General features: G+C 49.9%; 1 protein-coding gene across 1 annotated transcript in view; it reads right to left on the reverse strand.

Moving 5' to 3' along the window:
* Positions 1-23,307, reverse strand: part of CRACR2A (calcium release activated channel regulator 2A) — a 102,204-nt gene extending 78,897 nt beyond the window's left edge. The window contains exon 1 of the mRNA XM_060024134.1: positions 23,163-23,307. The gene's annotated coding sequence lies outside the window, so the exon portion shown is untranslated. The remainder of the gene's footprint in view (positions 1-23,162) is intronic.
* Positions 23,308-24,091: the final 784 nt, after the last annotated feature.

A 24,091-nucleotide genomic window follows, 5' to 3' on the forward strand; every position in this document is an offset into this window, starting at 1 on the left:
AAAGTGCCTCCTTTCTTCCCAACAGAACAAGCTCTTTCCCAGGACTGTCAGTGCTGATGTCTGACAGACGAGCGATGACCAAGAGCTAATATATCCTCTGGGCCTGGAAGAGAATGATTCCATAATGGCACCTGGCTTTGTAAAATGTCTTGATTATTGTCAACATGGTTCTGGGCCCCCTGTTCTCATTTTATTTTGTTTTCACAATCATTCTATGATATGGGCAAGTAAAATTAACACGATCCCTGTTTGACAGATGAGGAAGCTGCAAAGTGGTACAGCTGGACACAGTTACGGATACAGTTACCAAGGCGACACTATGGATGCCCCACCCACATCCCCTCCAATATTTGTGCACTACCCACCCCCTCCACCGTCCCCGCTTTTGTTCTAGCTCCCTGCGCCTGTGACTCTTAGAAGGCACATCCTTGGGCTTCTGGAGTTGCTTTGTCTCATGGACAGAGCCGGAAGTGTCTGAAGTTTTCCAGTCACCCCTAAACAGCCCTTGGCCAATACCTGCCTGGTGCAGAAGAAGGGAAGCCCATTCTTCCCTGCCTCAGTGGGGAAGACTCTGAGCTGGGATTTACACTTTTGTCAGGCCAGGCTGAAGCTGGAACTCTGCCCCACATCACACTCTGGCTTCCTCCCCTCTCCTGTCCTGTGTTCCACTCCTTTACTAGGTCTTCCTGGAGCACCTCCTTAATAAACCACTTGCCTGGTCAGCCCTCTCTCGGGGTCTGCTTCCAGGGAACCCAACCTAAGTCAGCTCTCTCGACTCAGCATGAATGATAATGTTTTGTGTGTTTTCTATTAAATACGTGCTCCCAGTTCCCCTTAGTTCCAATCCTCCCCTGCCAAGTCTCCAAAGCAGATGGAACGTCATGATCGAAGGGAAAACAGGGGCTTTGAGAGTAAAGAGCTAAGAGCTAGGGGCATTAGGGTGGACACAGAACTGTTTCCCACCTGTCCCATGGGACAAGGGTCAGATGGAACACTGAGTATGAAAGTGAAAAGTGATATTGTACACAAACGCAGACGCATCCTCACCATTGCTATGGGGAAGGGCGGAGAGCAGAGGAAGAAGGGCAGAGAGATGGGCATGCTCCACGGGGAATCGACTCCTATGAGAAGTGAGTGCCTGGCACCAGATCCTCGTGGAGAGGGGCCAGCAAAGGCTCCAGGCTCTTCTGCCCACATGTAACTGAAGGGCAAAAAGATCTAGGCAAAGTGACAAGCTTCCTCTTCCAGAGGCCTCCTTTAAACAAACTTAAGTGATATCCACTTGTTTCACCAACTTCCCCAATGGGGAAGGACAGACCTCTGTCATCTAATACTTAAGCAACTGTGTCCTCATATCCCTGATGAACACAGATGCAAAAATTCTCAACAAAATACTAGCAAACTAAATTCAACAGCACCACTGAATGGATCGTGCACCATGATCAAGTGGGATTCATGCCTGGGTTATAAAGACGGTTCAACGTATAGAAATCAATCAGTGTGATACACCACCTTAAGAGAACGAAAGATAAAAATCGTACAATCGACTCAAGAGATGCCAAAAAAGCACTTGACAAAATTCAACATCCATTCATGACAAAAACTCTCAACAAACTGGATATGGAAGGAACATACCTCAGCATAAGGAAAGCCATATGTGACAAGCCCACAGTTAACATCATACTCAATGGTCAAAGGTTGAAAGAATTTCCTCTAAGATCGGGAACAAGACAAGGGTGCCCACTCTCACCACTCCTACTCAACATAGTACTAGAAGTCTTAGCCAGAGCAATCATGCAAGAAAAAGAAATAAAAGGCAGGCAAATCAGAAAGGAAGACATAAAATTGTCTATGTGCTGATGGCATAAATTTATATATAGAAAATCCTAAAGATTTCACCAAAAACCTGTTAGATCTAATCAATAAATTCAGCAAAGTTGTAGGATTCAAAATCAACATACAAAACTCAGCGGCGTTTCAATATACTAACAGTGAATTATCTGAAAAAGAAATAAACAATCTCAATTACAATAGCATTAAAAACAATAAACTAAGGAATAAATTCAACCAAGGAGGTGAAACATCTGTACACTGAAAACTATAAGACACTGATGAAAGATACTAAGAAGATACAAATAAATGGAAAGATAGCTCATGTTCATGGATCAGAAGAATGAGTATTGTTAAAACGTCCATGCTACCCAAAGCCATCTGCAGATTTAATGCAATCCGTATCAAGGTTCCAATGACATTTACTTGCAGAAATTTAAAAAAAACATCCTAAAATTTGTTTGGAACCACAAAGACCCCTCATAGCCAAAGCGATCCTGAGGAATAAGAACAAAGCTGGAAGCATTAAACTTCCTGATTTCAAACTATATTATAAAGTTATAGTAATCAAACAAGTATGGTACCAGCATAAAAACCAGACATATAGACCAATGGAACAGAATTGAAGGTCAGAAATAAATCCACACATATATAGTCAACAAGGGAGCCAAGAATATTCAATGGAGAAAAGACAGTCTTTTAAATAAATGGTGCTGGGAAATTAGTCACATATTATTCAGCCATAAAAAAGAAGGAATTCTTGCCATTTGTGACAACATAAACCTTGAGGGCATTGTGCTTAGTGAAATAAGTCAGACAGAGAAAGAAATACTGTATGATCTCACTTATATGTGGAATCTAAAAAAAAGTTAACTCGTGGATACAGAGAACAGATTGGTGGTTGCCAACAGTAGGAGGTGGGGAGATGGGTGCAGGGGGTCAAATGGTACAGACTTCCCCTTATAAGATAAATAAGTCCTGAGGATGTAATGTACAGCAGCGTGACTAGTTAATCACACTCTATTGCATATTTAAAAGTTGCTAAGAGAACAGATCTTAAAAGTTCTCATCACAAGAAAAAATTATAACTATGTGAGGTGATGGATGTTAACTTAAGTAAGTGTGGGAGTCATTTCACATATATTCACAAACATACACCAAACCATTATGTTGTACGCCCTAAACTTCTATAATGTTATATATGTCAATTACACCTTAACAAAGCTGGGGAAAAAAAGAGAGAAAGAAGCTGTGCTCAAGAAAGCTTGGAAGAAATGGCGACTCTGATGAACTTGGTTTCTCCAGTCTAAGCGTCCACAGACGATCCTCATGAATATTAAACACAGCATCAGAGGCACCAGCACAGGGCCTGGTGTTGAGGGCTGTGGGATGTGGACGAAGGTCCTGGCTCTTCAGAGGATGGGTAAACCCTCACACCTGGGGGACAATTTTGCTACCGGTGACTCAAATCCCACCTAGGAAACACACAGAGATGAGAACGCCTTACTTTCCACTGGGGCCGCAATTTTATGACAATTTAGAGAAAACTGGCAGAAAAAGCCCCTCCTGATAGGGCTGCAATGTCTCAGAAGAAAACGGACTCAGTCCTATCCTCTTCCAGGTTTGGGGGACGAGGAGGTGAGGACGAGGGTAGCAGTGGGCTGTCTGCTTAGCCACGGGAGTCTGGAGACTGTCCCCAGCCCAGTGAGGGCAGACCCTTGTGCCTGAGAAGGGGGTGGCCTCAGGGCAAACTAGACATCCCCTCCAGAAGCCCCAGCTCTCAGCTGTGAAGCTCTGTGCATGCAACCCACACATGTCGTCTGCATCACTGAAGCTCAGCCTTGAAGACTGAGACGCAGAATTGTGGCATCCCTACCTAAGTGAGACGTGCAGAGTATTTGTCAGAGGAGCATAATGGCCCCAGGAGGAGAGCCAGCTGAGGATGCTGGGGGAGGGCCAGGCTTTGGGACAGGGAGAGGATGGGGCTCCTGGCCTGGGGCAGCTTGGGGATGCTAAGACCGTGAACCTGGAGAGGGACCTGGCAGAATGCCTTGGCCACGTGCTAAGCCACAGGGTCTGTGGCATGCTTGGAGTGACTGACTTCACAATTTTTATTGGAGGACGGCTGCTTACAGTGTTAGGCAGTGGTGATGGCCAAGGGGGCGAGGATCATCTGCCACACCCGGCCGAAGCTCCAGCCACAGCCGCGACTGCAGACCAGATGGGTGTCCCCAGTGACTGTGGCCTCTGCTCAGCTCAAAATATGCACAATTCATCCGAAGCAAATCCTTCTTATTCTGTACAGCATGTGGGTGCTCACTCATTCATTCATTCAATGAATATTTACTCTGGGCAGGCACTGTTTTAGGTGCCAAAGAGGCAGCAACAGGCAAACCCAGCAAGCTCTGGACCTCGTGGAGCTTATATTCCAGTGGAGAGAGGCAAACAGTAAATCTCTAAACCCAGTCAGCATTTTCAGATGATAGAAAGTGCTGGAGGAAGATAAGCCTATCCCTAGAGCACCCCTCTACAACCCTCACTGGCACTGCTGCCAGCTCTGCCCCCCGGGATGCTGGAAGAAAGCAGACTGGGGAGGTTCCTCCTTCTAGTGGTTTCCCAGGCAGAGCCGTCAGCAAAGTCAGGGCACTGGGAGGACACAGGAGTGTCGCCGTGTCTGCTCCCAGCTGCTGACACCTGGCAAACTTCGGTCACATGTATTCCGAAAAAAACTCATTGAGGCTGTATATAAGATGTTAATAGTGTTAGATCTAGATGATAACCTTAAGAGATGTTTGATTTTCTTCTGAATTTTCTTTTTTTTAAATTGAAGTGTAGTTGACTTACAATGTTGTATTAGTTTCAGGTGTATAGCAAAGTGATTCCATTATATATATACACACACACACACACACACACACACACACACACATCCTTTTTCATATTCACACACACACACACACACACATTCTTTTTCATGTTCTTTTCCATTATGGGTTAGCACAGGATACTGAATATAGTTTCCTGTGCTGTACAGTAAGACCTTGTTGATTACCTATTTTATTTTGTTTTTAACATTTTTATTGGAGTACGGTTGCTTTACAGTGTTAGTTTCTGCTGTACAGTAAAGTGAATCAGCTATGTACATATACATATATCCCCTCTTTTTTGGATCTCCTTCCCGTTTAGTTCACCACAGGCACTGAGTTGAGTTCCCTGTGCTATACAGTAGGTTCTCATTAGTTATCTATTTTATACATAGTAGCATATACTTGTCAATCCCAACCTCCCAATTCATCCCACCCTCCCTTCCCCCCTTGGTAGCCATAAGTTTGTTCTCTACGTCTGTGTCTCTCTTTCTGCTTTGCAAATAAGTTCATCTGTACCATTTTTCTAGATTCCACACATAAGCGATATTATACGCTATTTGTTTTTCTCTTTCTGACTTACTTCACTGTATGACAGTTTCTAGGTTATATATAGTAGTTTGTATCTGCTGATCCCAAACTCCTAATTTATCCCTCCCCTTCCCTTTCGGTAATTATAAGTTTGTTTTCTATGCCTGTGAGTCTGTTTCTGTTTGTAAGTAAGTTCATTTGTGTCATATGTTAGATTCCACATATAAGTGATATATGGTATTTGTCTTTCTCTGTCTGACTTACTTCACTTAGTATGATAATCTCTAGGTCCATCCATACTGCTGCAAATGGCATTCTTTTTTATGGCTGAGTAGTATTCCACTGTATATATATATACCACATCTTCTTTATCCATTCATCTGTTGATGGACATTTAGGTTGCTTCCATGTCTTGGCTATTGTGAATAGTGCTGCTATGAACATTTGGGTGCATGTATCTTTTCAAATTATAGTTTTCTCCAGATATATGCCCAGGAGTGGGATTGCTGGATCACATGGCAACTCTATTTTTAGTTTTTTAAGGAACCTCCATACTGTTTTCCATAGTTGCTCCACCAATTTACATTCCCACCAACAGTGCAGGAGGGTTCCCTTTTCTCCACACCCTCTCCAGCATTTGTTATTTGTAGACTTTTTAATGATGGCCATTCTGACCGGTGTGAGGTGGTACCTCACTGAATTTTCTAATATTTTTGTAATTTCAATGTGTTATTTTTGCAATAAAGGAAAAAACATATATTTTTTAAAAATGAGAGGATTAGGGCTTCCCTGGTGGCGCAGTGGTTGAGAGTCCGCCTGCCGATGCAGGGGACACGGGTTCGTGCCCCGGTCCGGGAAGATCCCACATGCTGCAGAGCAGCTGGGCCCGTGAGCCATGGCTGCTGAGCCTGCGAGTCCGGAGCCTGTGCTCCGCAACGGGAGAGGCCACAACAGTGAGAGGCCCACGTAACGCAAAAAAAAAAAAAAAAAAAAAAAATGAGAGGATTATTCTAGCTAAATCAAATGAATAAGAAATATGTTTGGACAGGTAGGCACGGACCAGGTGATGAGTAATATCCTTCCAGGCCACTTTACGGTTTACAAAGCAATTTCACAATAAATACCTCCTTCGACCCTCACAAGACTTTCTCAAGGTTACATAGAAAATAAACTTCAGTACAGGAAAATGCCTGACCCTCAGGGCCCTGACTTCAAGGCCAATGTGTTTTCTGTTATTCCACCTGTCCTTCTGTAACTGACCTCACTTCTCTTTACAGCTGAAGCCCTCCAAAAGCCGCTGAGCACCCCAGCTCCGGCCCCTCTCCCCGCCACCGCCTTTGCCTCTCCTGCAGTGACCAAGCTGATTGACTCATCCACACGTTATTAAACTCTAGTCTTCCCCAAGCTCCTGCCAGGTTCTAGGGGTATTGAACTGGGTCTTGGGATACAGTGCAGAGCCGAAAAGGTCTCCAGTGCAGGAGAGAGGTTTTACCAAATTAGTGAATATATACTACAGATCATGGTCATTGCAGTGAAATAAAAGTAAAGGGTATTACGCAAATGATCAGCATCAGAGGAAGCTGTTTGGATCGGGGCACTCGCCCTTCCTCCATATGGAGCAATACATTGTCACTGAGCCTAGGCCAGGCAGACATCCTAATTGGAGGCCAAGATCACAAGAGCACAGTTCTCAAAGGACGTGTATTCTGGATGGAGAGGCAGCGCACAAAGCCGGATGAAAACTTAATGACGGGCAGCGTGGGGAAACCTCCCTGGCGGTCCAGTGGTTGAGACTTCGCGCTTTCACTGCAGGTGGAGTGGGTTCGATCCCTGGTCAGGGAGCTAAAATCCCGTATGCTGTGTGGCACGGCCGAAAAGTAAAAAAAAAAAAGGGGGGGGGGTCAGCACGGGCACTCACAGCGATGGAACAGGCCCCGGAACCCTCTCCGGAGCAAAGCAGAATTTACCAACCAGATCACCAGGGATGTCACAAGTCAATTCGTGATCGTCACTGGGAGAAGCCACAGAAAGAAGGGGCACGGCCATACAGAAAACGTGTAGCTAACAGTGCAAGTCCTAAGTGAGGGTCCAGGCCTTCAGCACTACAGGACACTAGAGATGGGACAGGATGGGAGGGGCTGACAAGGAAGAAAGTCTTCAGGGTAGGAGGGGACATTTAAAGTGGGCCTCGGAGAGTGGATGGGATCTGGATGTTCCTCAAGGTCATCCCATTCAGCAAGGCCATGAGGATGCCCGGAAAACCCCCAGCACAGCTTGTGGGCCCTTCCTCCTCCAGACGTTGGTGGCTGGCTTCCTGGCCGCTCCAGCACGTCAGGGGGTTTTTAAGTGTCTCTCCCGCTCTGCTCTGAAGAGCCAGGCATGCTGCTAGCCACCCCAGGCTGAACGTAAAGAAGATTTCAGCACAGGGCGAGCTGGCAAATGCTGGGAACACCTGGCTAACTAGGTCACCTGCACAGCGGATTCTACTGCGATACACGCATGAGCGAACTACCAGACCGCCAGGTGCTGGGACACACCAGAGCAGACAACTCAAGGCGTGTTGGTTGCCATTTGACATTACAGGCACTGCTGCAGTGATCGGGGCTACGGTGAGTGAGCCAGCCACACAGACTCAACCCTAACAACGGTGATAACCACACAACGACGACAGCAAGCTTCGTACGGTGCTTCAGAGTCAACAAAGATGTCTGTCATCTAAGCCTAACGGCTAACGTCGTATTTGTAACACAGACATGACTGTATAGCACCCGAAGCTCGTGCTGTCTTATTTGTCATAAGAACATGCCAGCGGTTACGGCTTCTGGACAACAGCTGGTGGAGGGCCAGGCCCGGGGTGCTGGACGTCTCCCGTCTACCTCTCCTTGGGACACTGAGTCACCCGTGGGGAAACCTTCATCTCCAAGGCCTGTGAGCAGAGGAAGAGAGCCTTCAGCGGAGGCCGGAGAAGCTGGGTTCATCCGGGATCTCATTCTGCGCTCTCTCTGTGTTCAGAGCATCAGGCTTTGGCTTTAGGAAGCCCTGGGTTCAAGCCCTGGGTCTGTTACTTGCCACATGTGTGACCCTCAGCAAGCTCCTAGCTTCTCTGAGCCACTTTCCTCTGTTAAACACGGATAATAGGGCTTCCCTGGTGGCGCAGTGGTGGAGAGTCCGCCTGCCGATGCAGGGGACACGGGTTCATGCTCCGGTCCGGGAAGATCCCACGTGCTGCGGAGTGGCTGGGTCCGTGAGCCATGGCCGCTGAGCCTGCGCGTCCGGAGCCTGCGCTCCACAACGGGAGAGGCCACAGCAGTGAGAGGCCCGCGTACCGCAAAAAAAAAAAAAAAAAGAAAAAAAAAGATACAGTGCTTAGCCCAGGGCCGGGCCTATGCTTAGTACTCATTAAGTACTAGTTATATTATTACTATTATTACTATTACAGAGAGGACAGCTCAGTGTCATTCCCTCACCTGAACCCACAGACTAGGGCAGCACCCTGGGGCATGGCATCTTCCTCTCTCTGGATGAAATCAGCAGCTGGGGGGAGGGGCAGAGCACCCAGGGAGGGGGTCCCCCTTTCCCGGCTGGCAGCGTCCTCCTGCGAGCAGCGGGGCCTGCAGTGAAACGCTTCCCTCTGTTTTCACGGTTGGTGGGGATGGCGGACTGTCACCCCTGAGCCCCAGAGCCACACTGCTCGGCACAGTCACCACGAGGCACACCAGGCTGTCCAGCACTGGAAATGTGGCCGGTCCAAAACGAGATGCACTGTAAGAATAACCTAGTTCCCAAAAAAGGAATGTGCGATGTCTAATTAATAAAGTTTTAGGTTGACTACATGCTGAAATGATAACCTTGGAGTATATTAGGTTAAAGAAAACGTTAATACAGTTAATTTCGCCTGCTTCCTTTCCTTCTTCGTCAGTGGCAACTAGAATATTCGAAAGTTCGTGTGCTCACATATACTTCGGCTGCACGGTCCTGAGCTGGAACACGAGCTCCATGAAGCCGAGGCTCTGTCGCTCTGGTCCACTGCTGCGTCCCCAGCCCCCCGGGACAGGCCCTGAATGCACGAGCACAGGGAGGTGTGAGGCCTGGAGGAGAGCTTTCAGAGCTGGAGGTCAGCTGGAGGAGGCGGGGGCAGTTTGGGAGTCATACACAGGAGTACGCTGAGTCTGAGGAAAATATTAAGAACGTATCCGTATCCCCAAACGGCAAAATCCAGTGCATCCCAAACCTACGTTCTTCCTACTAAATCCCTTTACCACCCACAGCAATGCAGAGTAGAGAAAGAAAACTAGATTTTGGACTTCCTCACAAAGCACGTTCCCTTCCAGCACCACCAGTGTCCTGGCTTTGGGCCTCGGGCTCCTGAGCGCCCCTTTTGCAGCCACCAGGGCCCCTCAATTTCACGTCTCATCCTGGCGTTTAGCCTGAGCCCTAAATATTTCCATGCTCTCCTCTCCACGCTTTGGCTCCCAAAGAGCCTCTCTGGCTGAGATGCCTTCACGTCACCCATATCCGTAATGTGTTAGCTTAAGGTTCCCTTTCATTTCACTTGGGTTTCAATACTTTCCATCAGAAGCCAAAACCTCGTAGACTTTTTCCTCGATCTTGGCATGAAATTCCCTCAGAGCTATTTGATTCTAGAAACAGCCTCTGCTCTGCCACATCTCCTTGAAAGAAAAAGGACATCTAAATAACAAGCATCCTGCCACATTCACATACAAGTCTCAGAAGGCAAGTGGGTCTGTCGCCCTCATATCTGTTCTTCCTGTTCGGTTGCCATTTTTACCGATGAAGGGCCTACATTTTATTCCCCAGAAGGAAGGTAGTCAATACGCCTCCAGCCGCCCATGGTCTCCACGTACACCTTGAAGGGGTCCTGATGTTCTGTGAACATTTTCTGCTGCCTCTGTCCCCGTGAAACCCTCCGGCGTGCTCTGCTCTGCTCCGCTTCCCCCTCTGGCCTCCTTCTGACTTGACACTACCCACCTCCCTCAAAACCGAGCTTCTCGGAAGCATCTGTCATTTCCACTTCCAACCCCAGGTCAAGAGTCTCTTGAGTTTTATCTGAGCAAAGGTATTCTAGAGCCAAAACTGATATCTCAGAGAATAAAAATCTCACTCCCACCTTCCCGGGTGACGCGCCGACACTATTTTTGATCAGAGAGAATAAAGGATTGGCCAGAATCAACCGTGTCATTCTAACGCAAGAAAAGGACCCCCATCAAATAGCAGGGGTAGAGCTGCTCTCAACTCAACCCGATGTGCGACGCAGACCGCACTTAATCACCCACCCGCGTTGCAGCCGCTGAATTGTTACGGATCTCATCCCCTTTCCCGGCCACCCAGCAGAGCGCCTGACGGGCCAGCAGTGGCCGGTGCTTGAGGAACGCACGTGAGTGTTAACCAACCAGCAGAGCCCAGGACAGCACATCTGCCTTCTCAGGATAATCACGTGCTGCATCCCAAGGCCAAATGAATTCACCCGGCAGTTCTCGTGGGCTAACATTTACAGAGGCCCCTAGTGCAAGATGCTGGGTTAGGGGACAGGGATAAAAAGTGAGTGACACGTCAGCTGGGCCCGCAGAAAGCTCACCGTCAAATGCAGACAGATGCATGTGACAACCTAAAACATGAGGTAGAATGGGGCAAGGTAATAAGTGTGTGTGCATGTGTGTGTGTGAGTGTGTACTGAAAAAAGAAAGATGGGAAGGAAATATACCCCAATGTTACTAGTGATTATCTCTGTTTATTGGGTTTACGGGTGATTTTTTTCTCTTCTTTACTGGTTGCTACATTCTCAGATCTTTCTTCTTAGGATAAACATGTGTGTGATCTGGTGAGAAGTGAAGACTTTGCAGAGGATGGGGTACCTACATGGGCCGTACAGGATAGGGAGAATTGGGCAGGGAGGAAACGAGGGGAGGAGATTCCAGGCAAAGGGGCCAGCATGAAATGGCCCACCAGGCTGCAGCAGGGGGAGGCCGATTTGGGGTAATGAGCACGAGGAGACTATGCCTGGGCACTCACGTCGAGAGAGGCAGGACTGGGGCCTGGGAGCCTGGGAGGCCAGGCCAAACGGACTCAGTCGCTTATTCTGTGCTCCTACCGCCCTTGGTGTTTGCTGTTAGTACATCACTCATCACACTGCGTTACGCTGGGTTCTATTCAAATCTATCCCCCCACTAAATTTTTAGCTCCTGGAGGTCAGGGATCCCGGCTCGCTCATTCTGTAGCCATAGCACTAGCACAACTGCTAGCACAGAACGGGAGTCCACAGAAGCTTCTTGGATGAGTTGAATGCTAAGGGGGTCATTCTTTATTTCGTCGGTGATAAGGACTTATCATGGGTTGCAGAAACTTACGCACATGCCAGGCGCTGTGCTGGGTGCAAGGACATTGTCCTAACTGATCCCACTTACAATCGTGTGTGATATCGACCACCCTCATTTACACACGAGGCTCAGAAAGGTCAAGTCACCTGCCTGAGGTCATACAGCCAAGGGTAAGAGAACCAGGACAGTTTGAAGACAGTGTGGAGGACGGAGTCAGACAGAAACCTCGTAGAAACAAGGAGACTAGAGCAGCGAGGGGCTGTGGTGACCTGGGCTGGCCCAGTGGCTCAGCGTGGGGAGGAGAGGGGTGGGGAGGGGAGGGGAGGGGAGGGAGAGGCTGGAGGGAGCCTGGAGGCAGTGCTGACACCTGAGCACACAGACCCTGTCTCGGCTGCCTCCCAAGCATGCTGTTATTTCTGATGTCAACTCAGGGACAAACAGCTCCACAGGGACTCACCCATCCCTTGGAAGAGCTCCCGCGTCTCAGAAATAGGGCCTGTGGAAAGAGCCCCACGCCAGCCCGGGCTGCAGGCACCCCTGCCACTCCCCCATCCACCGCTGGGCTTTACGACTTCCTGGACCTCGACACTGTCCCGACAATGTCCGTCAAACTGGCCCCGACCACAGCAGACATGAACTCCCCCGGCCGAGGTGGACACAGAATTGGGAGCCAGTTTCCTCATCTGTAATGGGGAGGGTCCATCTGTAAACAGGGCAGATCTTAAAGGGGCAGATGCCCTTTAAGACCCTCAGACTAGGTTTACTGTTGTAGGTTCTCAGGGACCTCGACCCCTCTCTAGCGTGTATGCCCATCGTAACAATGTGTAGCGTCAGTTAACCTCTCTCTCTCCTGCGGGACCTAAGCTCCCCGCGGGCGGCGTGGCCTGTTCCCAGCAGCACCCTCAGCCTGTCCTGAGTGCTGAGCACGAGGCCGCACCCCGTGTCTGTCCACTGAACCGACCTGTGGCTGGTCTTGGGGCCGCCCTTCTCCGGGTTGTCCCCCGCTGTGGGAAGGCATCCCATCACAGCAGGGATTCTCCGGGAGGCATGACTCCCTGGGGTCCAGTTTCTCCCCACAGTTCAGGGGGCCAGTTAGTGTCAGATTGGTGGGTGATCTCCACCCACCCCGGGAAAATCCCTCCGGTTTTCTTGCCAATAGGACGACATCGGAGGTGGAGGTTTTGAAGCAACCTGTATGTCTGCGTTCAGAATACTCTGCTGCTCGACTGAAAACATCTCCACTGGTGCCCTCTCTCAGGATCAGAGTGAGAGGAAGGCTCGAGAGGGGGCAGCTCAGCGCCCGGGAGGCTTAGCGGCAGCAGTGGTCCTCCGTCCCCGGCTTCAGCATCACGCTCCCTTGAAGATGCCCTTCTTTTTCACAACCCATAATGGGCAGGGGGTCCTGGAAGCGGGAGGATGCCCAGAATGACCTCTACCAGAGCATCCTATCCAGGGGACCCCAACATTGCACCTCGGGTCAGCAGCTGCCTTCCGACCGGCACCCAGCATTCTGCAGCCTTGCCCTTGGCAGTAAAACAGAAGCCACTGACCTCACAGTGTCAAAGGGGGGTGTCCATGGAGGAAGTGACCTGCTTTCTTTTTTTTTTTTTTTTTGCAGTACGCGGGCCTCTCACTGTTGTGGCCTCTCCCGTTGCGGAGCACAGGCTCCAGACGCGCAGGCTCAGCGGCCATGGCTCACGGGCCCAGCCGCTCGGCGGCATGTGGGATCTTCCCGGACCGGGGCACGAACCCGTGTCCCCTGCATCGGCAGGCGGACTCCCAACCACTGCGTCACCAGGGAAGCCCGACCTGCTTTCTTTAAAGACATTCATCCCCACAAAATCAAATGAAGGTGTTCCTGTGTCCTTCCTTCATATCTGGGACACCAGGTGACGTTAAATCCCCAACACGGCTGATGGGTGGCTGCTCCCTTGTTTCTGCTTCTCTCTGCATCCCATCCAGGCCCCCTTGCCCACTCCCAGTTCAGGGCACTGTAGTCCCTAGACAGCTCCTGCCAGGCAGCATTTAATCGCTTCTCCACCCCTAAGGCAATCATTCTTAGGGTGACCTCTCTGCTCCCGTGCTACTGGTCCTTTCTGAGTCTGCTATTCAAAACAATGCCTGGGAAATGCACACCCGCGACCCAGTCACGTGATTAGTGAGTTCCAGTACAAACACTCTCACCCGTCAGCTCCCGCCGGGCTGGCCAAAGAGTCAGGGAGGACTCTGGTTTCCCAGGCTCCGTAAAGAACGTTTCCCTTGCTTGTGTTGGCAGAAAGTAGGGTTTGGGTCTGGGTTTCAACGCAGTGCCCACGAGATGCCTCCAAAAGATAACTGGCTGGTTATTAACAAAGTACAGTTGGCATTGTGCGTGCTTGGAAGCTGGCTGCTCTCCTTCCAATGCGGTGGGCTGAGGACGGTCCCTCTGGGGTTCATCAGAAGGCACGGAGCTTTATTTAGGGGTCTGCGGAAGGGATCAACTTCTAAGACGTCGGCAGATCCACCCGCTGATGTTGGTGAAGTCACCCAGACCTCCCGGGCTAGGAAACAAATGCTTCACTCAAACTCACGAAGCCGCCATGGAAAGAGGTTCTCCCCCCCCCCACCCCCAATGCAAGGAGGGGCGGAGAGCAGAAGGGACCCAGTGTTGAGACATGCAACCCCAGGCCAGGCAGGCAGGCCTCCAAACATCGCCACATTGCTCCCTCCTCAGCATCCCTCGGTAGCCCCCATGCTTGTGGAAGGAAGTTCAAACTCACTTCCCAGGTTCCTGGGCCTTTTGTGCTCTAAGGAGGTGTGGCAAAGCCAATTCCCTGAAATATGCCAGGAGAGACGGAGAGGAAAGGCATCGTCAGCTTCTGGGGTGCTCTGGGGGGGCTCTGTACAGAGGAGTGCCCACTCGTCTTGGGAACAGCCCTCTGTGGTAGCCACTCTGCCTCTGTTCTACCTCTAGCCGTGCCTTCTCAACTTCATTCATTTTGCTTCCATTTCTGAAAAACTCCTTTACTCCCTCCATCTCACCAAAATTTTTTTAAATGGTTCTTTTTTTTAAAAAATTACTTATTTAATTTACTTTAATTTTGGCTGCGTTGGGTCTTTGTTGCAACGCGCGGGCTTCTCATTGCGGTGGCTTCTCTTGTTGTGGAACATGGGCTCTAGGCATGCAGGCTTCAGTAGTTGTAGCGTGCGGGCTGAGTAGTTGTGGCTCGCAGGCTCTAGAGCACAGGCTCAGTAGTTGTGGCGCATAGGCTTAGTTGCTCCTCAGCATATGGGATCTTCCCGGACCAGGGATTGAACCCATGTCCCCTGCATTGACAGGAGGATTCTTAACCACTGTGCCACCAGGGAAGTCCCCATCTCGCCAAATTTTATCCACCCTATAGGCAGAGCATTCGTTTGCTGGGGCTGCCGAAACAAATGATCAAAAACTCGGTATCATATATACACTACCAAATGTAAAAGAGATACCTAGTGGGAAGCAGCCGCATAGCACAGGGAGATCAGATCGGGTGCTTTGTGACCACCTAGAGGGGTGGGATAGGGAGGGTGGGAGGGAGGGAGATGCAAGAGGGAAGAGATATAGGGATATATGTATATGTATAACTGATTCATTTTGTTATAAAGCAGAAACCAACAATTGTAAAGCAATTGTACTCCAATAAAGATGTTATAAAAGAAAAAAAGAAACAACTAGGTATCTTAAAACAACAGAAGTGTATTCTCTCATAGTTCTAGAAGCCAGAAGTCCTAAATCAAGGTGTCCACAGGGCCATGCTCCCTCCGAAGGCTCTAGGGAGAGTCCTTTCCTTACTTCTTCTGGCTCCTGGCGCCTCCCGGTGTCCCTTGGCTTGTGGTTCCATCACGAGAGGCTCTGCCTCTGTCTTCACACGGCCTTGTCCTCTCTGGGTCTCTCCTCCGTGTGCCTCTTATAAGGACACCTGCCATTGAATTTAGGGCCCATCTGGATAATCGGGATGGTCTCACCCGGAGATCTGTAGCTGAATGACATCTGCAAAAACCTTTTTCTGATAGGCTCACATTCATAGGTTCTGGCAGTTGGGACCACCAGAACCTCTCAGTACATTAGAATCATCTGGGGACAGTTTCACATGGTCCTGAGTGGGGTCAAAGTGTGATGAGCGGGGTCGGGGAGGGGAACAAGGCCTTAGAGTTTCCCAGGCTCGAGGACTCACAGCCTCCCATCCACGCAGACATCATGGGTGACACCAGCTTTCACTGAGAGGATGGCTTTCAGTTTACTCACAAATCACACTGCCTGTCATCTATTGTTTATTCAATGTTGCACAAAGAAGGTCAGAGACCTCCGAGATCATTTCGTCCATGGTGCCCCGCCCCCTCCAATCTACACCCCATTTTTTTTTTTTGCGGTACTCGGGCCTCTCACTGTTGTGTCCTCTCCCGTTGCGGGGCAACAGGCTCCGGACGCGCAGGCTCAGCGGCCATAGCTCACGGGTGCAGCCGCTCTGTGGCACGTGGGATCTTCCTGGACCGGGGCACGAACCCGTGTCCCCTGCATCGGCAGGCGGACTCTCAACCACTGCGCCACCAGGGAAGCCCTACACCCCATTTTTATAACAAATATTTGGAAACGCCCCCTTCGCCATCGGAAATGAAACTCCTAGATAAATCAGTTGAGCCATATGCATCATTGAGCTCTAATTGTAATCTGAAGGAGAAGAGGGAATGCCATTTGTAACAAAATGATAACTTTCCCAGTAAGGAAGTACTCGTGCATGACTGCCCTGGAACCCAGAATGAGGTAGACAAGCCTTATACCTACTCGTGATGGGTAAGGTTAGGCTGAACAACCCATATAAGGACCACAAGGAAATAAAAGAGCAGCGGACGACAGAATGAGACATGTCAGGATGAGAAGTAACAAACCCGTTTACCTGTCTGCATCTGATAACAGGAAGGAAATCACCTCACTGTGAAATCAAATTACAAGTGTGGAAATAGAGAAAACAAGGAAGTAAATTATTCTTGTGACTGAGCTAAGCCTTATATACAAGTAAGATGTAATATACTTTAGTGTGCTGAGACATGGAACAAAGTATCATGGAGAACAAGTCTCTAACCTGGAAACTCCACCCATGGAGGAGGGTAGGCACACATATTCAGTCTTTTTTATTATTATTATTTTTTATTTTTTTATACAGCAGGTTCTTATTAGTTACCCATCTTATACATATTAGTGTATATATGTCAATCCCATTGTTCAGTCTTTAGCATTAAAAAAGCCTTGGAAACATTATCCTTTTCCTTTAGGGAGAGGGGAGAGGAAGATGGATTGGAAAAAGTTGTTTGGTAGATCTCTAATGAGAACGTCAGAGTCAGAGTGAAACACACAGGCAACCCCAAAGAAAATCACTGTAATGTATAAATTTTGCAAGAAGTTTCTTATCATTGAACTCCCTACAAATATGTATACAGATAGATTAGATTATACATATACATACAGTAGACTATAAACTATTTCAAAAACAGCTTCTATAAAGAAGTTCACTGAGATGGTGGCATCTCAGGTGCCTGCTAATTTAATAATGTGCTGCCCTATGTCTGTGTCTGTAAGACGGAGTCTCGAATCTCCTGTTACAAAGGCTTCCTTGCCTTTGCAGTAACTCCACATTGCACTGAAACCCTTTTCAGTTAAATGTATGTTTGGAAATGCTCTAAACTAGACAGAACGCGTGGAGTGGGGAAATTATACAATAACCTCGGGACTCTGCCTTTATTCCATTTAGGCTTCTCGTCCCAAAACAACCAGCTCCTAAATTACTGGGCTTTGGGCATAACTTCTTTGAAAATGTTTCACAGTACTATGTCAAAGGTACTAACTGATTTCTCTTTGTGTTGGATTGAGTTTGGCAGGGCAGGTAACAATTCTTCACTGATGGGGTCGATTTGCACGTGGAACCACAAGGAGTATCCCTAACCCTAACACTAACCCTAACCCATACCCTAACCCTAACCCGTACCCTAACCCTAACCTGTACCCTAAACCATACCCTAACCCTAACTCGTACCCTAACCCGTACCCTAACCCTAAATCTAACCCTAACCTGTACCCTAACCCTAACCTGTACCCTAACCCATACCCTAACCTGTACCCTAACCCTAACCTGCACCCTAACCCGTACCCTAACCCAAACCCTAACCTGTACCCTAACCCTAACCCTAACCTGTACCCTAACCCTAACCCATACCCGTACCCTAACCCTAACCCGTACCCCAACCCTAACCTGTACCCTAAACCGTACCCTAACCCTAACCCGTACCCTAATCCTAACCTGTACCCTAAACTGTACCCTAACCCTAACTCGTACCCTAACCTGTACCCTAACCCTAACCTGTACCCTAACCCTAACCTGCACCCTAAACTGTACCCGTACCCTAACCCATACCCGTACCCTAACCTGTACCCTAACCCTAAACCCTAACCTGTACCCTAACCTGTACCCTAACCCTAACCCTAACCTTAACCCGCACCCAGTCAATGCCAAGGGCATCTCTTAGTCTCCTGGCAGTTCAAAGCCACCCCACAGACTTCCAGAATGCCCTGCGGGGCTTCAACACTCAAAGCACTGTGGTCCTGGGACCAGCAGTAGCACCTGGGAGTCTGTTGGCAATGCAGGATCTTCAGCCTTGGACTAGACCTACCGCATCAGAATGTTCCTTTTATAAGGAGACCCCCAGGTGATTCATCCACTCACGGAACCCAGCGAGGCACTACTCCACCGACCCCATTAGGGATCCTCACCACTGTCAACCTCATTCATTTCTCCAATGAGAAAACGGGCCCAAGAGCGCACGTCAGCTGTACATCCTGCTCCTCTTTTTGTTTTTTTCCAGTTGAAGTATCACTTGATTTACAGTGTTGTGTTAGTTTCAGGTGTATAGCAAAGGGATTCAGTTATACATATACACGTATATATGTATATATCTATGTTCTTTTTTCTTCGATTCTTTTCCATTACAAGATATTGAATATAGTTCCCTGGGCTCTACGGTAAATCCTTGTTATTTATCTCCTCTCCTTGTCACTAAGTTCCTTGAGGACAAGAAGGACACAAGACTCTTCTCTTGAATGTCCACCTGGCTGCCAGCACGGAGAAGCCCACACAGCTGTGGCCCTAGAAATGCCTGCTGTCTGTATTCCCTCCGGACTCCAAATTCTCCTTTGTACCCAGAAAGCAACTCGCTCCCTTTGCTCGTCCACAGAAGCACAGGCCACATCCCCCCCCCCGCCCCGCCCTCACGGTCACTGGGGCACATCTACCAGCTCAGTCTTGTCAGTTTCACCACCAGCCCCAGCTGCACGGAGGACCACAGGGTTTGAAGAGGCACTGGCTCCCTCCCCCTCCCCCTGCCCGTAGGCCCTTGTGGTTAGCGTCACACTCGAGAAAGAATAAATAGAAAGCAACCCCCAGCCCGTTGTTCTAAGATAACCACAGAGATGACAGATGCTGCAAACCTGGGGGAGATGAAAGACAGACAGTGACAATAAAAAACCAAGAAAGGCGCGTCCCAGCGACAAGAAGCCCCGGCTTGCAGATCCTTCTGCTGGGGTGTGATTTCAAGCCTGTGAACTGTGCCCTCCCGGCCCCATCCCCGCCCCCAGGCTGGCCGGCCGGTCCTTCACTGGGGAAGAGAGTCAGTGCCTCACAGGGAGGTAAGCCCAGCTCAGCTGCTCAACAGATGACCAGGAAGGAGAAAAGCTGAGCTGGGGGACAGCGAGGGGAAAGGCGGCTTCCTTCCGGCCGCCTCTCAACCCCGGCCGAGGCCATCTCTAGGAGCCCACGGCCTCGGAGAGGAGGACCGACAGCCTCCCCAAAGGCTGCGGGCAGAAGGGTGGCTCAACACCTGAACTCACAGCCTCCACTTCCGGGCCCTGCTTCCTTCCTTCATCAGGCAACGGCGGACCCAAGACAGGAAACCACCCACCTCCTTGCTCCACACTGAATTTGTTTCTTCTGTCAAGAAATTCAGGACCCAGCCTGACACGTTCATGTACCAGGTGGCACTGCAGCTTTCGGTCCACATGTCCTCACTCGGCCCCTCCGACCAGGATGTGGCTCTTTCGTCTCGTCTCTCACGCCAGGCACAGGGCCTGGCGTGCACCAGGCGCTCCATAGATGTTTGGGTATAAAAGACCCTCAGGGACAACGAAGCCAATTCCTCTCTACACAATGTGACAGACCACAAAGGATGAGCCATCGCCTTTGTTAGGAGAACGAAATGGCATCCTCCTTATGTGCCTTCTTTGGGGCACATCGCCATCTCACCCATTTTCAGAGATGTTCTCTTTGTCGTGACCGTCCTCACATGCCACCACTGACAACAGTCACAGAGGTGAGAGGTGTAACCGTAAACCACACCTCTTTTGTAAGACTTTGGAGGCAGCATAATATATCGGCTAAAACAACAGGTTCTAGAGCCTGAAATTCTTGGGTCAGGTCCTACGTCTGCCGTGTACAAGTTATGAACCTTGGCCGAGCGACTTCACTCCGTTACTGTTTTCTTGTCTATAAAACCGGAGTAGGAATACCGTGTCCTCGTGGGGTTCTGGTGAGATGATATATGTCATCGAACAGTACTCTTGACTGTCGTGTTCGTTTTTACTGCTGGTCTCTGAGCAGCTGAAGTTCTCCAAGCAGAGCAAAAGCAACCAGTAAGCAGAGCTCCTTCCCTCCTACTCTGAGATGAGAAGAAGGCCGGGGCCTGGCAAGGCAGGGGTGCGCTCAAGCGCTCAGACGATAACACACAGGGGCCGACCCATCAGGTGCAAATGAAGCAGAATCACATCCACGCAGACGTCTGCCCTTCCCTTTCTTCTGGAAAAAGACAGCCTCCCTGGCTTTCATTTTCCATTTTGCAGAGACATTAGGACGAGAGCAATTTCCCTTCCTTCTTAATCTACTATGAGAAAAGCAGCACCTCATGTGCTCCGTGAAAGTCAACACTTAGCCTTAGTGGAAGAGACAGAGAGGGGGTGGAGAAAACGTTGGATGTGGGCAGGCTGGTCCCCAGTTAGGGACCCTTAGAGACAGCTGCCACTCGCTCCAACCAGCTGTCAACATACAGTCATTAGAACCCAGTGTTTCCAGCCCTTTGGATCATTCAAAGATATTTCCGAATTTTAAAATGTTGTACATGTTCAGGTACAGGACGAAATACAGTTTTATTCACTGCAACGTTACTTGTAATAAACACCAGACAGCTATAAACAGCTTGTGTCCATCAGCAAGGATTGGTTGAATCAATGACGGTGCATCCCTACAACAGAACACTCACAACCATACAAAAAACTGCTGCCTCTATGGGATGCAGCAGCTCTTGGAGGGAAGTTCATAGCGATACATGTAACGGAATACTACACCCCTGTGAAGAAGAAGGAGAAAGCTCTTGGTTCACTGATAGGGAAAGGTCGCCAAGATCAATGAAGCGAAAAGAGCGAGGTGAAACAGCGAGTAGAGTGTGTATACTATAATTATGTATGAAAGAATGGGATGGAGGGAGAATGTATGTTTGTACTGCTTCTTCTTTGCAATAAGAAAGTCTAGAAGGGTGTATAAGAAACAAATAAAAATGGTTACTGGGGAGGGGGCAGGATGGGCATATGGAGGCTGGTATAAGAGGTCACTAGATATCTTTCTATAATGATTTGATTTTTGAGCTATGTGAATATAGCACTTACTCCAAAAATAATATAAAAACAATGTGAACACCAGCCACTGTGAACACCACACACCTACAGGCTACACATGGCCTGTTGGCCTCAGCTTTACAACCTCTGCACTAAGGGGTCCCGACCGGGAGGCAGAAAGTTGGCAGCAAGGGGTCCAAGTTGTGTTGGGTTTGAAGACCAGCAGGTTGTTCAAATCTGGCATCTGGAACACCCTCTGGGTTGCCTGGCAATGAGCTGGTTGGGCCCAGGAGCTCCTGTTCTCCCAGGAGAAGGGTGTGCCGCTCTCCACCCGCTTCTGAGCTTGGGTTTCTCCACCTTCCTCCAAAGTTAAGGCTGACCGGAACCCAGACGGTCTGTTTGCTCCCTTCTGTTGAGGCCTCTCCCTGACTTGTCCTATAAAAAAGGTGCAGCGATAGGAGCGTGGTGTCCCTCCACTGGCCAGAGCGTCATGTGTGCTCCACTGGGCCCAGCCACGTTCCCTGAAGGACGCCGAGAGAACAGAGGACACGGCCCACTGATTCATCTCCCTGTTCCTTCCACCTGCACGAAGGGACACAGTAACTATTCACCCCGGCCCCAGGTACGTCCTAGTCTTGTCACTGAAAATCACTCGCTTAGTGTCCCAGGTTGAATTACGATCCAAGAAAAGGCACAGTGAAGTCCTAAATCCCAGGACCTCAGAAGGTAGCCCGATATGACCGGGGTCCTCAGAAGAAGACAGTCACGTGAAGACAGAGACACACGGGAATAACTCGTTTGACAACGTTGGCACGGCGTGGATTACGCGGCTGCAAGCCTAGCGAGAAACGCTCAAGATTGCCGACCGACTGCCAGAACAAGGAGGAAGCCAGGAAGGACTTCCCCTGCAGGTCAGAGAGGGAGCAGGGCCCTGCCGACACCTTGGCTTTGGACTTCCACCCTCCAGAACCGTGAGACGACACATTTCTGCTGTTTTAAATCACCCGGTATGCGACACTCATTAGGGCAGCCCTAAGGAATGAATACACTCAGGCCAGCGCTAGTGGCCAAGGCATCTGATGTTCTCCCACCTCAGGAGGTGCTCAGGAGATGCTGATGGCGACTCTGCCCAATGAATGAAAATTCTACGCCCTGACCGATCACGTTTTATCACGTAGGTATACGGCGAACAATCAAACAGTACGCAATTACTGAGTGCCGACCCCGTGAAGAATATAAGAGAAGTAGAGTATTCTGTGACTGCCCTCAAGGAGTCGACAATCTGAAGATTTGAGACAGACACATAGAACGTAACAACACACATCACAGGGGCCAAACAAGCATGACTTCAGCCCCCAGCGGACGCTACATAGGTCACCCGTAACTCAGCCCCACTGTGCGGCCATCCGGACTCCATGTTCTACTGTATTTCCTTTTGGCCGAAGAACTGGGGAAACTAGAATGTCAGGCTAGCAGACAACGTCTAGAAGCTGTCACCCCTGCTCCTGGCCTGGAACTCAAACTTCTAGCCCACCGCGGAGGCCCACTGTTGTCTGTGACATTCATCTGCCACCCCTGAGCGAAGGCTCTCACGTTGGTTGCTCACGCACTTCCTTTTTCTGTTCAGAGAGGCAGGCCCTGGAGGGACAGTGAGCCTTTTCTGCAGCCCTCCACAAACCCGGCGCGCAGCAAACACAAGGGCCACATGGTCTGGGAGTCCACTTTGGTGAGCTGACCAACAGTTTTGAAGAGGGGCTACAGAAGACGAGAGATACTGTTTCCTGTGGCATCGTTCAGAACCTCTGCTCGTTCGGCCCAGCCTCCCTGCAGGTGGCTGCTCGCACCATACCTGCCTCTAGGAACCTCTGATTCTCACCATAAGAAGCCTCGTGTCCAGCGACACGCCCGGGGTGGGCAGGGGTGGGGACAGCTCACCTTGACTGGTCTCTCCTGCGGTTCCTCTGGATCCCGGTCTCCGGGCTCCTGCTGCACCGGGGCTCCTCCTGGAGCTCTCTCCGTGGCCGCACCGAGTGCCAGGTGGAGCCCCAGGCCGGGCTGACGAGGCAAGGCGGCAAGTCGCCACTGCCCCACCCTTGACAAGCAGCCCAGTGGCCCGACCGTGGCTCCAGGCCAGTCTCCTGAAGGGCAGCTGTGGTCAGGGCGGGACCTGCCGGCAGAACACACAGAGGGAAGGTGTCCTCAGTTTGGCTTCAAGTAACTCATTATAGATCTCAGGACAGAGACGCCCTGGAAGCCTCTTAACTTTCCTCCTGGCACTTCTGAAATCAGCTACCAGCTGTGGTCTGGTCAGGTTTTGCAGCAGACCCCGGTTGCCTGCCTAATATCACTCATTTTTCCCTTCCTCCTTTCCAAAAAGATTCCAATTTTGGTCATCACTCAGGGTAATAAGCGACCTGCTCAGCTCAGGGCCCCATCCAGTCAAAGCAAGTGCGGGCCCTTGCCAGAGGGTGGTGGGGGTGGGTTTCTGATCCCCCGCTGGCCACTGAGACAGGAGACGGGCTTCGTGGGAGGGACCCTGGAAATGTTTTCCTGGCCCCTAAGGGAGATGCAGGCCCACCTTCCTCTGGTATCAGGGAAGTGGCAGGATTAAGCTTTGTTCTCTGGGATGAGATCTCTGACTTTAATGCTGACCTGGGACTCCACCCACACAGCCGTGAGAGATCACTGAAGCTACACCTAAAGGCTGCAAGAGACAGGATCTGACGTGCACTTTTAAAAGGCGACTTGGGCTCCTTGTGGGAATGAATTTAGGAGGGGGAGGAGGGGGCGTGGACACACTGAGACCCGTCAGGGGAATATCACAGTCCAGACAAACGCTGGTGTGTCCTGACCAGGGCGGAGGC

The sequence above is a fragment of the Delphinus delphis genome, chromosome 11 (assembly GCF_949987515.2).
Source record: "Delphinus delphis chromosome 11, mDelDel1.2, whole genome shotgun sequence".
Lineage (NCBI taxonomy): Eukaryota > Metazoa > Chordata > Mammalia > Artiodactyla > Delphinidae > Delphinus > Delphinus delphis.